Raw genomic sequence first — 17,316 nt, forward strand, 5'->3', positions numbered from 1 at the left:
GTATGCAGAACAGAGATTTTGGTTGTTGGAAAAATGAAAGTTTGTGTTGAATGGAACTGTAGTTTTATTAGGCAGTTTACTTGTGTCTCTAAAGACTTTTCTATACATCATATTTATAGTCAAAAAGCACTATAGTGAGGATTCACTCTTCCCAGTATCTATACGTTATATATAAACAAAGCAGCCATTTATATCACTTGAGAATAACAAACTTAATAATTTTGCAAAATTATTTCTCCCCTGCCACCCCACTGTGCTGCTACATATGTATGTATGCTTATCATAAATCCTCTTACACTTCAGCAATTTCAGCACCTTATTATAAATTTCTATTTTGCTTACTTTTCAGCAAATACACACAAAAAAGCCAACACATTTAGACATTTAATAAAAAAATAGTTGAAGCTGTCACAATTACACTTAATTTTATTCAATGCAATTTTTCACGAAATTTGTTTTTATTATTTTTTTTTATGTAAATAAAAAACTTTGATAAATATCTCGACAAATCTGGGGGAAAACAAAAATAGTGTGCTTTTAATAACACACAATTAAGTATTCATACACATGTGACACATGAATTATTTTCAACATTTCCTTTAGTAAAAAAAAACACAAAGAGAGAAAGAAAAAAGTAAATTATAATAATAATAACGCACAAACTGAATGAAAATCATGAAAATCATTTGAAAAATAAAACTGACAAACAAATTTAAACTACAAGTCAACAATTTTGGTTGACAGAGAAAAGTAACATTAAGTGACAAGTTGTGGCAAAGTGCGAAAAAATGTATATGGGGGACAAAACAAAAAACTTTGCTTATGAGTAACAAGAATTTATAAAAAATGTGTTACAGATGAAGACTTAGTTTAAAATAGATACAACTAATAATTCAGAAAAATTATAGTGAACTCTCAAATTGATTAACAACAATTTTGGGTGTAAAGAGTATCTAAATTTTACCAGGCTTTTCAATTTCAAATAAAACAAATTATAATGCTGTACTCTACCTTAAATACGAATAATTAAATTTTCGTACGTCTACCTTCATGCTCCTTCATACACATGTGCATACAAATCCAGCAGTTCTAGGAGACTGTCCCAAACTAGCGATTTAACCTATCACTTAGGGTGACAACTAGTTACAAAAGTAGTATGTCATAAGCAGGGGGTCAATTGACCCTTTTGTATTCCAATGATATTGTCTGATAGCTGGTCTAATATATTACTTGTTTTCGGGAAAATAACAACATTCTAAAGTGCAGTCCAAACAAACGTTTTAAGTGACTACATTCTAGGTTACTTAGAGACACTAAAGTGACAATTGGCATTTTGCGAGGTTAAATGGGATGTCAGTATACTTAAGCAAAAATAAAATAAACTGTATGAGAATTATATCAACACAATTTGAATAACACCACATTGTACGAATTACTCACAAAAAAGAGAAGTACGAAACATACGTTTAAAGCGACTACACTCTAGATTAATGACACTGAAGTGACGACTGACTTCACGATAGATTACCTGTATAACACCAGGCAGAGGCGCTGCAACCTGTACTAATAACAAACATAACGCGCAATTGCAGAGTTGTCAATTAAAAAGCTTTTCTCCTCCTTTCACCACCTTTTCTTCTACACTCTATCCCCTTTCAAAAGAAAGTAACACAATTATATATAAAACAAGTATGATAGTATGATCGGTCAAGCACGACTATATAATACCCTACACTAAGTGAAATAGCAAAAACATTTTTCTTTTAAAATTTCAATAATTTATATTTTTGAGTGATTTTCGGAAGTGGGCCTTATATGGGGGCTATGACCAATTATGGACAAATCACCATGAAATTAGGTCGTGTGAATTATGTCTATATTAAAGTTAACTATGTTGAATTTTGTGTGTATACCAACATTTTTAAGCGATTTATGCACGTTAAAGTGATTTTCGGAAGCGGGTCTATATGGGAGCTATGACTAATTATGGACCGATCGTAACAAAATTTGGTGACATGAATTTTGTGTATATAAAACTTATTTGGAGCGGAATTTGTGGAGATACATATATAAATTAAACATTTATGACCGATAGAGTCCAATTTCGGGAGGACATTTGTATTGGGGCTAGGTGAAATAATGGACCGATTTCAGCCAGTTTCAATAGGCTTGGTCCTTGAGCCGAAAGAATTATATGTATTAAATTTCCGACCTGTACTCTGAGCACAAGGTTTACATGGACAGCCAGCCAGCCGACCAGACGGACGCACATCGTTTAATCGACTCAGAAAGTGATTCTAAGTGGATCGGTATACTTTAAGGTGGTGTTAGACTAATATTTTTGGGCATTACAAACATCTGCACAAACGCATTATACCCTCCCCACTATGGTGGTGTAGGGTTAAAAATAAAAAATACTAAAAAAAAGAGCAGTACAAAATATACTTTTAAAGTGACTACACTCTAGATACCTTAAAGGCACTGAAGTGACGAAAGATTTCACAATAGATTACCTGTGATGTATAAAGTAACCAATTGGCTTCTCTCTGCAGTACGAAGAGTAAACTGGAGTCACACATTAGTGAAAATTAATGTCTATAATGGATACATTGGATACATTGACTACTTGCTTAACTGCTGGGTAATTTCAGTGTATGTTATTCTTACCCTTTCTTTTAACTTTCTCCGAACTAGTGGTTTTAACCTATTAGCTATGTGACGGGTCAATTTGGCATTTAATAATGCCTGATAATGTACTACCTGATAACATTAAGTCATTTGCCTCATTAGCATCCATACTAATTATTTGACCGTGTATTTAGTAGGGCTGTCATTCGAATACAAATTAATTAAATAATGGATGAACAAATTTATTTTTTATTCGAATGAATAACATTTTTGAATTAAGAAGAAAACATTATTCGATTAATCGAACAAATTATTTTCAAGTAAAAATAACAAAAAAATTCATCGATCGAAATTAGTAGTAGTCGGACTGGTAAGGTCTGCCAGTGCGGGTGAGGCAAACAGGTATTGCAACAGATGGTATAGCGTTGTCGTGATGGAATACTACAGTTTCATGTCTTGCCGCATATTCTGGGCGTTTTTCGGCCAATGCTGGCTTCAAACGAATCAGTTGCGTTAGGTGCAGGTTCCCTGTGAAGGTTTGGACAGAGTTTTGCAGCTCATATTAAAAAGGATGCTTTGGTCCAACCAAATACAGAGCATTACCTTATCGCAATGGATATTTGGCTTTGGTGTCGATTCCGCTGGTTGGCGGGCCTTCACATATGACCTCTACGATTCAGGTTATCGTAACAAAACTTACCGCATATGACGCTTTGCTGGCACAAGAATCGACATTTTCGAAACAAAAATCTATAATGTTCAATAACTAAGTGAGATAAATGACAGATAAGTTATTAAAAACAAAAACCGCATTCAAAAGATACGCCATATAGACAATGGCAAAAGTCTACATACATAAGTTCCAAATTTAAATACGATGTCTTTATTCTTTCGAATTGTATACTAATTCTAATTTAAAATTTTTCTTCACAAAAAATCACATGAAATTTCATGTTTTTAGGGTAAATGTTATTCTGAAAATAGTTTGGAAGCATTTTTTATTTACTCCCCCAAAACTAAGCTTTTCATTAATATCGAATACTTGTACAAGCTGCTTATAATTGTCCAGCAGGAGAATCACACACCTTGCCCTGCATTATTAAAATAATGAACTCAAAAATGAACAAAAATCCTTTCAATTATTTGGTTTTTGATGTTTGTTGCTTCCAGGAAGCCGTAAAATTAAGCGCTTATATCATTTTTTAAATTTCTTAAAAAAATGTTTATTGTGTATAGTTTATGGAGTTTTCTTCTGGGATTTTAAGTAGAAAAGGATTCTTACAGGCATATATAAATCTGATCAGCCGTTAATTTATATTATGATAGTAGAGACGTTTCTGATGAGACAAAGTTGTGCACTGGTTGGGATCAAATGTACTGACCATAATTAAAGTGAGTGGTTATTTAGACAATTGAGCCATTGATAAGTCTGAAAAGTTTAACATTTCTAAGCAAGATTATTTGGGTGTTGAGGCAGTATATTATGCAGGGTAAAGTAAATGTCGATACGGTAGATAGGGGCTCTGTGGGCTCTGGGCTCTGCGAAACGGTTTCTACCAAAACTGAAATGCAAATGCATATTTGCATTGCTATGAGTATACAAAAAGAAATCATGGTATTGTTTTAGAACATTTTCCTTAACGAATAGCATTTTTGCCATGGCCTTTTCAAGGCTTATTGAGGCACTTAATGGTGGAGAGGATTTTTGATAACTTGAAGATTTTTAAACTGATTTTTGATGTATGTATGTATCTCGTTAAAAAGATAATTAATACGATTCTTGCAAAACAAATACCCAATGTCAAAAATTATTCAAAAATTTACCTAGAATTTTCAAAATTTTGGTACCAATCATTCTAATATAGGGGAATTTCGGCTATTATTTTGTGTGTTTTATCACCCTTACAATTTGGTAGCACTCTAATGCACATTGCAAGACCTAGCAATTACTGTGTAATGTAAATACCAATGGCTACTCATTAATAATTTTTCGCTAGCAAAAATTTATCGCAAAAATCTTTATTGATCGATTTGCAAACATAGCAAACAGCGAGAAAACATTTCAAACCAAAACAAAAAAAAACTCAAGAAAAAAGTGAAAAGCAAAAATAATTTATTAAAGCCAAACATTTGACACATGATAAATTATACAAGGCTGTTCGATTGCTGCTGTACTTTACCATAAAAACAGAACGACAACAAACAAACATACACACAACAGTTTTATAAATTTGTTTCCTTTTTGCAACAACGAAAACAAAAAAATAAAAAAAAAACACAAAAAGACACATTTCACAGTTTCGCTGCAGTTTTGAGTACGAGTGTGGCGTGTATAAATGTCTCTGCCAGCATGTGTGAGTGTGTGTTTTGAGACGTTAATGCTAATTGATGTGAATTCATGAAATTTTTCACATCTCTGTAATGTTGTTGAAATTAAAATTAATTAAAAATATTGTAAATGTTGTCGAGATTATCACATATGTACGTGTATCTGGTAAATGTATTGCTCTTACATATATACATTGTCGGTAAGTAGATGTGTTTTTCTTACATTTTATACATATATGAATGAGTATCTGACGGTTTGTGTGTGACTGTCGTTTGGTCGTCGCTCTGCTCTATCTGTTGCTTTTTATCTTATTCTACATGATATATGAGTATTCATGTGTATGTTTGCTACTTTTGATTTTGAAAATGAATGTTGTTGCGCTTAATGTTGATGCGTATGTTAATTAATGTTCATTTACAATATAAGTATACTACAACATGTTGCTGGGTTTTGTTGTAGTTGTTGTTGTCACTGCTGTTGCCAGTATTGTTGTTATTGCAGTTGTCATTATTGTTGTAATGTAATGTTTATATGTTTGCCTGTTGACATTTTCTTGCAATATGCATGACATATGCGTAGATTTAATAATTAAGTAAGAAGAATTTTACAAATTAAAAAAAAAACGCTTTTAAAATATCTCAAGATAATAGTGATTTATGAGAAGTTTTTTGAAAATTGTGATTTTCGAATTTAGGTTTTTTTTAAAAGAAACTAGTTAGTAATTGATGGAGCGGAAAAGCATATAAACTTGCTGGCGTATTATGATACAAATTATGGACAAAATTACGATTCCAGAGGATTTGATAAAAATCAATATGACTTCTGTATATCTTATCTGATACATTAGTGACTCAAATCTGAGGCAGTCTAGATCACGAATAAAGTTTTTGTACATCAATACAGTCACATAAAATTATGCAGTATCGGTGTCCATTTGCTTCCTACCATGCCAACCCAGAAAGACCGACTAGAAGTCGAATTTCTATAAAGAACAGATTTTGATACATACCCGATGGTGTTTGGGGATATGATGTTGTTACGATATTGCACTATCAATTTGAATTTAATGGTCTGTAACGAATTCTTGCAGCATTTATCATATTTATAGACATGTACATCAGTAGAAGCTTCTACTTATCAATAATATTGAGTTTTTAGCATTGCTTGTAAGTATGGCAACACTAAATGTTTAAGCTGCTAATATTAACATTGAAGTTGCTGAAAGCTCTAGAAATAGAGCATTCTCATTTTGTTCGTTAAGATAATTCATGTAGATACTGGAAGGAAGATGGCGATATGTGTAAATAATAGCAGTAGTTGCAATCGTTAGTTAGTTTATCATATGTGCCATCAACTGAATTCCTGTGCAGTGTATTTTTGTAAATTTTAAACGCGAATTTCTATAAAAAACAATGACTGACTATTTAAACTGTTCTGGTGTAAATTTTATTTATTTAAAGGAAATAAACCACCGTTTTTAAGAGGCAAAACCTTAAAAATATTACGGACCATGGATACTAAATCTAATGTTAATAACAAAATCATCTGCAGCGTCCTTTTTCGGGATGATACCAATCCACATAATATCCAAGAGTGTTTAATTTATCCCAAAAAGTGTGTATTTCGGGCTGGCGTAATCGATCCATATGTCTTTGAGAACGACCTTTGCCAGGCCATCACCGTCAACGACGAACGCTATACCTCGATGATTACCAACTTCTTTTAACCTGAATTGGATGATAAGAACACCAAGACATGTGGTTTAAACAGGACGACGTAATCGATACATATTTCTTTGAGAACGACATTTGCCAGGCCATCACCGTCAGCGAATGCTATAGCTCGATGATTACCAACTTATTTTAACCTGAATTGGATGATAAGGACACCAACGACATGTGGTTTCAACAGAACGGCGCAATGTCCCACACAGCTCATGCCACATTGGATATCTAGGACGAGCGATATGAGTGTCTCATGTGGATGTGATCTGCCGAAATCGATTTTACACCGTTAGACTAATTTTTGTGGAGTTTTCCTGGTCAATGCGAAAGCCTATAATCACAGCCGCCCTCAAAACCAATATAACTCATGCCATCTCTGATATTCAGCCTTATTTATGCGCCAGGGTCATGGACATTTTGGATTCGCGAAGCCGCGGCGGACATTTGCACGGTGTTATATTCCATACATAATGATATAGATAGGACTTTCAAATGAATAACAGACTTTGTTTTATTTAAATTTAGGGAAGAGCTTAATGAAATAACCTTTATATTCCCATCACAGTCATATTCCACAAAAGTTGTTATCAAAATTAATTATCTACCTAGATCTAAGGTTTCCAATATTTCAAATGATAGCAACTTCCTTGCAAGAGAATATAGTTGAAACTGGAGAATTTTATCTTCTCGAATATTGGTCATATCAGCATTGAGATCCCCACAGATATAACGTTTTCGTATTTATCAAACATTATTATCTTGAATTAGAATCTTGACTGCTTTCTTTTGAAGCTTTTCGATATAAAGACCCTGTTCACCATAGCTAAATGCCTTATGGAGGTCTACATCTAGGATTATCCGTATAAAGGTCGTTCTGTGTCTTCCTCTGGTACCAAATTTATGGTCAGAAATAATGCAATTAAAATATGTTAACAGGCTGTCAAAGAGCTTTCTCGCCAGTAGTTTCTACGAGATATTGGAGTCCAAAATTAATTATTATAACTTGTGCTAAAGAATAACTATTCACTCTTCGTAAAGGACTGGTTTTATGAATTTACTTAAAATGTAATATTCCTTTGATAAGGAGCCCGTGGAACCAGAATAAGGTCCTCTTCTGGAATTTTTTGGTGACTATATGGGGACAGTTATTTTATATAAGTTATACTTTTCTACTTAAGCCAGCCAGATATTATTCTAGTTTGGATGTCTGCGCTTAGGTAATATAATGGTAAGAAATGGCGCGGTCAAACTAGCCAGAGTTACGCTTTGAATATTTCAGAAAATGTATCTGTTGAATAATTATACTATTGAAAATATATCCCGCTAAATGAACACGTGCCAGAAGAATGTGGCCCTTATACAATAAGATGCATTCTGGGAACAATTTGGAATTTTAGGGGCTATTGGGAGGCCCATTGGATGATAGGCTATTTTCGCAGACGCTAGAAGTGTGTTTAGATGATGAGAAATGTCCGGTGCTTCGTTTAGTAAGACTGAGATTTTTGGACAAATATTTACTAGATGAAGTATCGTGAACAAGACTAGATAAAGTATCGTGAACAAGACTACATTAAGTATCGTTAACGAGCAAGGTTGGATATATTACTTATTTGACTAATTTCTGGACTTAATAGAGAACCTGCATCGAATGAAATGATACGTTAAAACATATTAAATTCTATCATCAAGCTATGTTAACTAACATCAAAATTTATACTGATTTTTAGATAGATTTTATTTATACGTTTTATGAATATAAAATAGATTTTATTTACGAAAAATTCAACAAGAGTGTTGTATAAATAGGCTTTGCGAAGATATAATACCTTTGCACTACAGAGATCCTCAAAACTTATTAACCACAAGCGAATTTTTTGATTTTTTATGATCACGAATCTAATATTTAGAACAATCTCCAATAAACCGAAACCTTTAAATTTTAATCGATGGATAGATTTTAGGATTTTCACTATCTTAAAAAGAATCATATAATTTGTGGTGTTTATTCACTTTTTAGGCCCTCTGTATGTATGTCTCTTATATGTTATGCTAGCCTCCACACAAATTTCATTATACCTATAGAAGTAACATGTCCAAACTTCGTTTTAAAAGAAAAATATATCAACTTTGACACGTTGTAACATCTATTATATATAAGCGAAATTAATTATAATTTAAATTATCTTATATTTCATATACTTTTTATTTTAATCGAATAAACCGTTTAGAAGATACATACATTTGTATGTATTTCCATTTTACAAATGAGCCAAATATCGAGACGTATGATTAATATTTAATTCAGTATTCAAAATTTTTATTGCTTATCCGAACGTATGATTAATATTATTTCATTATCATTCAAGTAAACATTTCTAACATCTTTATACTAAACAATATAGCAAATAATTTATATTTTATTTAAAATTTCTATAAAACTTAACACACTTTCATAGCAACTTAAATAAATATTTATTTAACAAATTTCTCATAGCGTAACTGACATTTCAATGCTTGCAAAATTGTTGTTAACAAAATGAACACATGTCACCCTCAACATTTAAACCGAAAAACAACAATTTAAGTTTATTTTTTCTGCAGCAAATGTACGAAATAAAATAACAAAAATATTGCCATCAATAAATAACACAGCAAAAAAAATAAAAAAAAATAACCAAAAACAACAACATTGAGTTACAAGTATAACTGTCAACTGAAAATGACATTAATGTGTCACAATCTAGTCTACATACACATGCCCACCATACACTCACTCACTCGCTCACACGAAAATAGTAAACAAAAACATGATGTGAACAATGACAATTGGAAATGCATCAAAAACAATTCACAGGGTAAATATGAACACCAATATATGTGATGTTGTTTGGTTACATGCCCTACAGTTGGCACAACTAATTGGTCACTTAGGCAGAACTAATTCGAAATTCGTTGTACACTAAAAACTATCAATGGTTACCTGTCAATATTATTTTGTATAAAGAAATGTCGTTAACTTGCAAAAAAAAAATAAATGGACCACTTATTTGTGGTTTCTTAGAGAAATTGAAGTTCGATGGACTCATAATTCTCGATTTGTATGTCAATGCGTCAGATATTAGGTTACAGATAACTAAACTGACATTTGAAAATCTTTGAGAAATAAGTGGACCACTTAGTTTCCTGCCTTAACAGAAATATAAGACCTCTAGGCTATAGATTATATAGATCTCTACAACATAAATTACCAACCACCCTTTACATTACTTGATAGAAGTGCAATCTGTAGAGGTAATGGTAGAAATATACCGTTGATTGCTACTTGAAAATTGTAGTATACATTGGCGGCTTTATATTGTATATCGGGTTGTAGTTTTTCCATTATATTATTTGAAATATTATGACAACATGTCACAAAGGTCATGACAAAACCCAACATACCCAACACACAACATACTTTATCACATGTGCAACTGTTTTTCTATAATGTGGCCAAATTGGATACAAACAAAAAAAAAATAAATAAAAATAAAAACATTTATATAATAGTAGATAGTTAAACATTCAACGAGTACACATTTGTAAAACCACTCAAATTTAATACACTAATTCTTACCCCTCTTCATCACTGTCAACATTGTCATTGTCATCATCATCATCATCAGCAAGCATTCATGTAATATTTGCACATTTGTTAATTTACAAGTTTTATTTCAGTCAATTTTATTTCATGATAAGTACAAACAAGTATTTCTGTGAAATAAAGTATTTAATATGAAATTCTACATTTTGTTGTAGTGCCAATAAATGTATATATGTATGTACAACAATATGTGTTGTAAGTATCATTATTGTTGTTGTTGCTACATTGTTTCAAAATTGTTTCTATAGAGACGAACTACAAACAACAAAAAAAAAACACACAAATGGTATTGGTTTGACAGTTAAATGATGCTGTCATTTTGTCATTGTGACAAGTGTCATTTTATTAAATCACAAATAAGCTTGACAGCTAAGCAGTGTTTTGGTTTGATAATGATACCAACTTATATTTGTGTTGTTGTTATTGCTGCTGCTGTTGCCGTTGCTGTGCATGTTGACGACATTGCGCCTGCTGATGATGATTGTGTTGATAATGATTTTATTATACCCTTCAGCTTCGTGAGAAGGGTATATATAAGTTTGTCACTCCGTTTGTAATTTCTACATTTTTCATTTCCGACCCTATAAAGTATATATATTCTGGATCCTTATAGATAGCGGAGTCGATTAAGCCATGTCCGTCTGTCTGTCTGTCTGTCTGTCTGTCTGTCTGTCTGTCCGTCTGTCTGTCTGTCTGTCTGTCTGTCTGTTGAAATCAGTTTTCTGAAGACCTCAGATATCTTCGGGATCCAAATCTTCAATAATTCTGTCAGACATGCTTTCGAGAATTTTGCTATTTAAAATCAGCAAAATCGGTCCACAAATGGCTGAGATATGAGGAAAAAACCAAGACAACCTCGATTTTTTACCTATATCTGGATTACTAAGACATTAATATAGACAATATGGATATCTAATGATAGATATTTCAAAGATATTTGCAACGACGTATATAAGACCATAGTAAGTTGGACCTACAATGGGTCAAAATCGGGAAAAAAATTTTTAACCCGAATTTTTTTTTTTCAAAAAAAAAAATTTTAAAAACCAAAAAAAAATTTTTTAAAATTTAAAAAAAAAAAAATTTTAAATTTAAAAAAAAAAATTAAATTTAAAAAAAAAAAAAATTAAATTTAAAAAAATAAAAATTTAAAATAACAATCGAAAAAATTTTTTTCCAAAAAATTAAAAAAACAACTAAAAAAAAATTAAATTTTGTTTACCTAAAAATATTTTAAATTTTTAAGTATAATTTGGTGAAGGGTATATAAGATTCGGCACAGCCGAATATAGCACTCTTACTTGTTATTATTATTAAATAGTGTAATTGTGCTTACGAAATTGTTTGAGTATGTTGAATTTATAAATTATTATTAGGTTTTTTTTTCATATTTGTAGTTTAAATTCTTTGTAAATTGCTGCTATTCATGAAAGCACATGTAAAGTTGATTTAATTGAAATTAATGATTTTATAATAAGAAGAATGAGCCAAAATCGTTTAAGTTTTCAATTAAGTTTTTACTATTACTTGAGATATACAGTAATTGTCATGAACTTTTTTTTTAAATTTTAAATGACAATCGAATTTTGATTGAATTTAATTGATTTTAAGTGTTATAAGAGAATTAAGAATTGTTTGGAAACAAGGTTATAGTAACTTGATGTCTCTATTTCATAGAATTGCTCTTAATAAAGATGAAAAAATAATTTTTATTAGATTCATAAATAGAATATTTACAAGATGTGCTATTAGTTTATTCGAATATATTTTATTTAGAAAAATTTTATAAAAAAAAAATAATTCGAATAAATGTTTGAATAAATTCGAAAAAATTTCTAAAGAAGGAAAATATATTAGAATAAATACGACATATTTTCTAAAGAAAATATAATCATAATTTTTTACGAATAAATTTTTTAAAGAAAATATTTTTGAATAAAAGGAAATATGTTCGAAAATATTTCTAAAGAAAATATGTTCGAATAAATACGAAAAATTTTCTACAGAAAATATATTCTAGAGAAAAAATATATTCGAAAAAGTTTATAAAGAAAATATGTTCGAAAAAATTCGAATTGTTTCTAAATGTATCTATTCGAACATTTAGAAACAATTCGAAAAATATGTTCGAATAAAGAAAATATGTTCGTATAAATTCGAAAAATTTTTAACAAGAAAATATATTCGAATAAATTAAAAAATTTTTCTAAAAAAAATGTGTTCGATTAAATTCGAAAATGTTTCTAAAGAAAATATATTCGAATAGAAAGTCCAAAAATGTTCTAAAAAAAATATGTTCGAATAATTTTCTAAAGAAAAAATTTTCGAATTGAAATTCGAAAAAATTTTTTAAAGAAAAATTTTTAAAAAGAAAATATGTTCGAATAAATTCGAAATTGTTTCTAAAGAAAATATGTTTGAATAAATTCGAATTGTTTCTAAATGTTGGAACTGATTCGAGAATTTTTCTAAAAAAGTGTGTTCGATTAAATTCGAAAATATATTTGAATAGAAATTCTAAAAATTTTATAAAAAAAAAATATGTTCGAATAAATTCCAAAAATTTTCTAAAGAAAAAATGTTCGAATTGAAATTCCAAAAATTTTCTAAAGAAAAATTTTTAAAAGAAAATATGTTCGAATAAATTCAAAAATTTTTGTAATGAAAATAAAAATTCGAAATTGTTTCTAAAGAAAATATGTTTGAATAAATTCGAATTGTTTCTAAATGTTGACACTGATTCGAAAATTTTTCTAAAAAAGTGTGTTCGATTAAATTCGAAAATGTTTCTAAAGAAAATATATTCGAATAGAAATTCCAAAAATTTTCTAAAAAAAAATAAGTTCGAATAAATTCCAAAAATTTTCTAAAGAAAAAATGTTCGAATTGAAATTCGAAAAATTTTCTAAAGAAAATATATTCGATTAAATTATTTAAAGAAAATGTATTCTAAAAATTTTCAAGAAAAAAATATATTCCAATAAATTTTAAAAAATATCTAAGAAAAATATGTACGAATAAATTCAAAAATATATTTGAATTAATTCGAAAATTATTCTGAAAACTTATTATATGTGACTATTCCGGTACAAGCTTCTTTCATGATTTGGACAATTTCAAATATGTGTCTAATCCAATGACTTACAAAGTCGTCCAGATTAAGATATTTTTATAATATGAAATTTACCTGATTTTATGATAAATTATAGACAAATATATTCTAAATTTCAAGGAGAAGCTAACTTAAAATATAAAGAAAGATTTTAAAATTAAGTTAATAAACTAAAGTTTGTTAAACCACAGTCACACTACCTGCATAAACATAGCAGTTTTACTCTACAAACACCTTTAGGAAATCCTATTTAATAAAATCTGAAAACCGAAACTAAGAATTCATATCACAAACAGCACTGAAACTTTGTTGCCAAAGAAAATAAATTAAAGATAAAATATAAAAACTCTTTAACAACATCAACATCTGATAATTCCTTTTAAAGATGAATAATTGTAATGTTAACATCTTTATGTGTCAAGCGGCATCTTTATCATACAGCTTTTTTTTTGTTTCTTTCATTCAATTCGCTGCCAGTTCTTGCCTGCATTTCAGTTACTTTGCATATTCATTTCCGATGTGGTCCGACATAAACCATAACTGATGGATAAAGAAAGAGCAACAACAGCAGCAACAAAAACTTGAGATAAAACACAGCCAACAAAAAAAAGTAGAAACAACAATTTATTTATGCCCCATCATACCAAAAATATACCTACCATGGTGATTTTTTTTCATGAGTTGCATCGTTTAGGGGTATGAATGGTTTTAAGGCAGGAGGTTTCTTTGTTGGTACGTTTCTTTCGGTTTTTGTTCCTTTTTCTGGTTGGCAGTTTTTATGTGTTTTTTTTTTTTGTTCATTCATTTTCTTCATTTAGTTCATGCATTTTAAAGCTGTCAAGTTTTGTCGGTTTTAAGTCATGCCACAAAAATGTTCATGCCATGGCTCTGTTTTTGTTATTGTCTTAAATACAAAATGTACATGATTTGAAAGTAACAACAGCAGCAGCAACAACAGCAACATTAGCAAATAAACAGCTCACACAAAACAAAAAAAAAACACAACAATACAAAAAAGCCGAACGTCTTTAGATTGTCTTGTTGTCTGTCATTTTGCATAATAAAATGCACAAGAGCACATAAAAAACCCAAATTGGAATGGCATCAGCAATCTAACTAAACGACCGACCGACCGACCAAACTACCAACCATCTAAACAGCCAACAACTGCTGCTGCAACACCAACAACAATATTATGTATAAATATGTATTTACTGCTACAATGTCAGTAAGAAAACAAAAATATACTCAACTGTAAATATTTGCAACTAAGACGAACAAAAAAAAAAACACCAACAACATCAACATAAAAATTGCTTCCAAATAGAAGTGTTAAAAGATTTTTTCACTTCGATAGCAAGACTGGCAACAACAACAACAACAAAATTGCTTAAAATGAATGAATGTTTAAGGAGGCAAAAACAGAAAAGAAAAAATAATGCACAACAACATTCAGTAGAAGACCAGAAAATAAGGCGTTCAGAGCTACAGAAAAAATCCAACACGACACCTTGCAACAACGTGTTAGATTACTCACTTAAGATAAATGCCACAAAAGGTGCAATGAATAAAATAACAGAAAAACATACAAACTAATGTACACACACACAAACATTATTACATACACAAAAATAATTTCACACTTATATACAAACACACTTACATACTTAGCCATACTTAAGTTAAGACAGCATGTAAGGCCAGTCAAAGGCCCTGGGTGAACAACTGTTTGAATAGTTTTATAACATAATCCTTCTTTGGAAACTTTATCGAATTTATTCGAACCAGATTTTATCTAAAAATTTTCGAATTTATTCAAACCAGTTTTCTATAGAAAATTTTTCGTATTTATTCGAATATGTTTTCTTTAGAAATCTTTTCGAACTTATTCGAATATGTTTTCTTTAGAAATCTTTTCGAACTTATTCGAATATGTTTTCTTTAGAAAACTTTTCCAACTTATTCGAATTTTTTTTCTTTAGAAAACTTTTCCAACTTATTCCAATATGTTTTCTTTAGAAAACTTTTCCAACTTATTCGAATATGTTTTGTTTAGAAAACTTTTCGAACTTATTCGAATATGTCTTCTTTAGAAAACTTTTCGAACTTATTCGAATATGTTTTCTTTAGAAAAGTTTTCGAACTTATTCGAATAAGTTTTCTTTAGAAATCTTTTCGAACTTATTCGAATATGTTTTCTTTAGAAATCTTTTCGAACTTATTCGAATATGTTTTCTTTAGAAATCTTTTCGAACTTATTCGAATATGTTTTCTTTAGAAATCTTTTCGAACTTATTCGAATATGTTTTCTTTAGAAAACTTTTCGAACTTATTCGAATATGTTTTCTTTAGAAATCTTTTCGAACTTATTCGAATATGTTTTCTTTAGAAAACTTTTCGAACTTATACGAATATGTTTTCTTTAGAAAACTTTTCGAACTTATTCGAATATGTTTTCTTTAGAAAACTTTTCGAAATTATTCGAATATGTTTTCTTTAGAAAACTTTTCCAACTTATTCGAATTTGTTTTCTTTAGAAAACTTTTCGAACTTATTCGAATATGTTTTCTTTAGAAAACTTTTCGAACTTATTCGAATATGTTTTCTTTAGAAAACTTTTCGAATTTATTCGAATATGTTTTCTTTAGAAAACTTTTCGAACTTATTCGAATATGTTTTCTTTAGAAAACTTTTCGAACTTATTCGAATATGTTTTTTTAGAAAACTTTTCGAACTTATTCGAATATGTTTGCTTTTGAAAACTTTTCGAACTTATTCGAATATGTTTGCTTTTGAAAACTTTTCGAACTTATTCGAATATGTTTTCTTTAGAAAACTTTTCGAATTTATTCGAACAAATTTTCTTTAGAAAATTTTTCGAATTTCATTTCTAACATATTTTTTTAGAAATTTTTTTTTTATTTCTATTCAACCATATTTAATTTAGAAAATTATTCGAATTTGTTTTCCAACATATTTTCTTTAGAAAACATTTTCGAATAAGTTCGAATATGTTTCCTTTAGAAAACTTTTCGAACTTATTCGAATATGTTTGCTTTTGAAAACTTTTCGAACTTATTCGAATATGTTTGCTTTAGAAAACTTTTCGAAGTTATTCGAATATGTTTTATTTAGAAAACTTTTCGAACTTATTCGAATATGTTTTCTTTAGAAAACTTTTCGAACTTATTCGAATATATTTGCTTTAGAAAACTTTTCGAACTTATTCGAATATGTTTTCTTTAGAAATCTTTTCGAACTTATTCGAATATGTTTTCTTTAGAAAACTTTTCGAACTTATACGAATATGTTTTCTTTAGAAAACTTTTCGAACTTATTCGAATATGTTTTCTTTAGAAAACTTTTCGAAATTATTCGAATATGTTTTCTTTAGAAAACTTTTCCAACTTATTCGAATTTGTTTTCTTTAGAAAACTTTTCGAACTTATTCGAATATGTTTTCTTTAGAAAACTTTTCGAACTTATTCGAATATGTTTTCTTTAGAAAACTTTTCGAATTTATTCGAATATGTTTTCTTTAGAAAACTTTTCGAACTTATTCGAATATGTTTTCTTTAGAAAACTTTTCGAACTTATTCGAATATGTTTTTTTAGAAAACTTTTCGAACTTATTCGAATATGTTTGCTTTTGAAAACTTTTCGAACTTATTCGAATATGTTTGCTTTTGAAAACTTTTCGAACTTATTCGAATATGTTTTCTTTAGAAAACTTTTCGAATTTATTCGAACAAATTTTCTTTAGAAAATTTTTCGAATTTCATTTCTAACATATTTTTTTAGAAATTTTTTTTTTATTTCTATTCAACCATATTTAATTTAGAAAATTATTCGAATTTGTTTTCCAACATATTTTCTTTAG

At 29.4% G+C, this 17,316-nt stretch overlaps 1 protein-coding gene across 3 annotated transcripts in view; it reads right to left on the reverse strand.

Moving 5' to 3' along the window:
• The window catches only part of elB (elbow B), a 121,207-nt gene that overhangs the window by 57,803 nt on the left and 46,088 nt on the right, over positions 1-17,316 (reverse strand). The gene's annotated exons all lie outside the window — the stretch shown is intronic.

This window comes from Calliphora vicina, chromosome 2 (assembly GCF_958450345.1).
Source record: "Calliphora vicina chromosome 2, idCalVici1.1, whole genome shotgun sequence".
NCBI lineage: Eukaryota > Metazoa > Arthropoda > Insecta > Diptera > Calliphoridae > Calliphora > Calliphora vicina.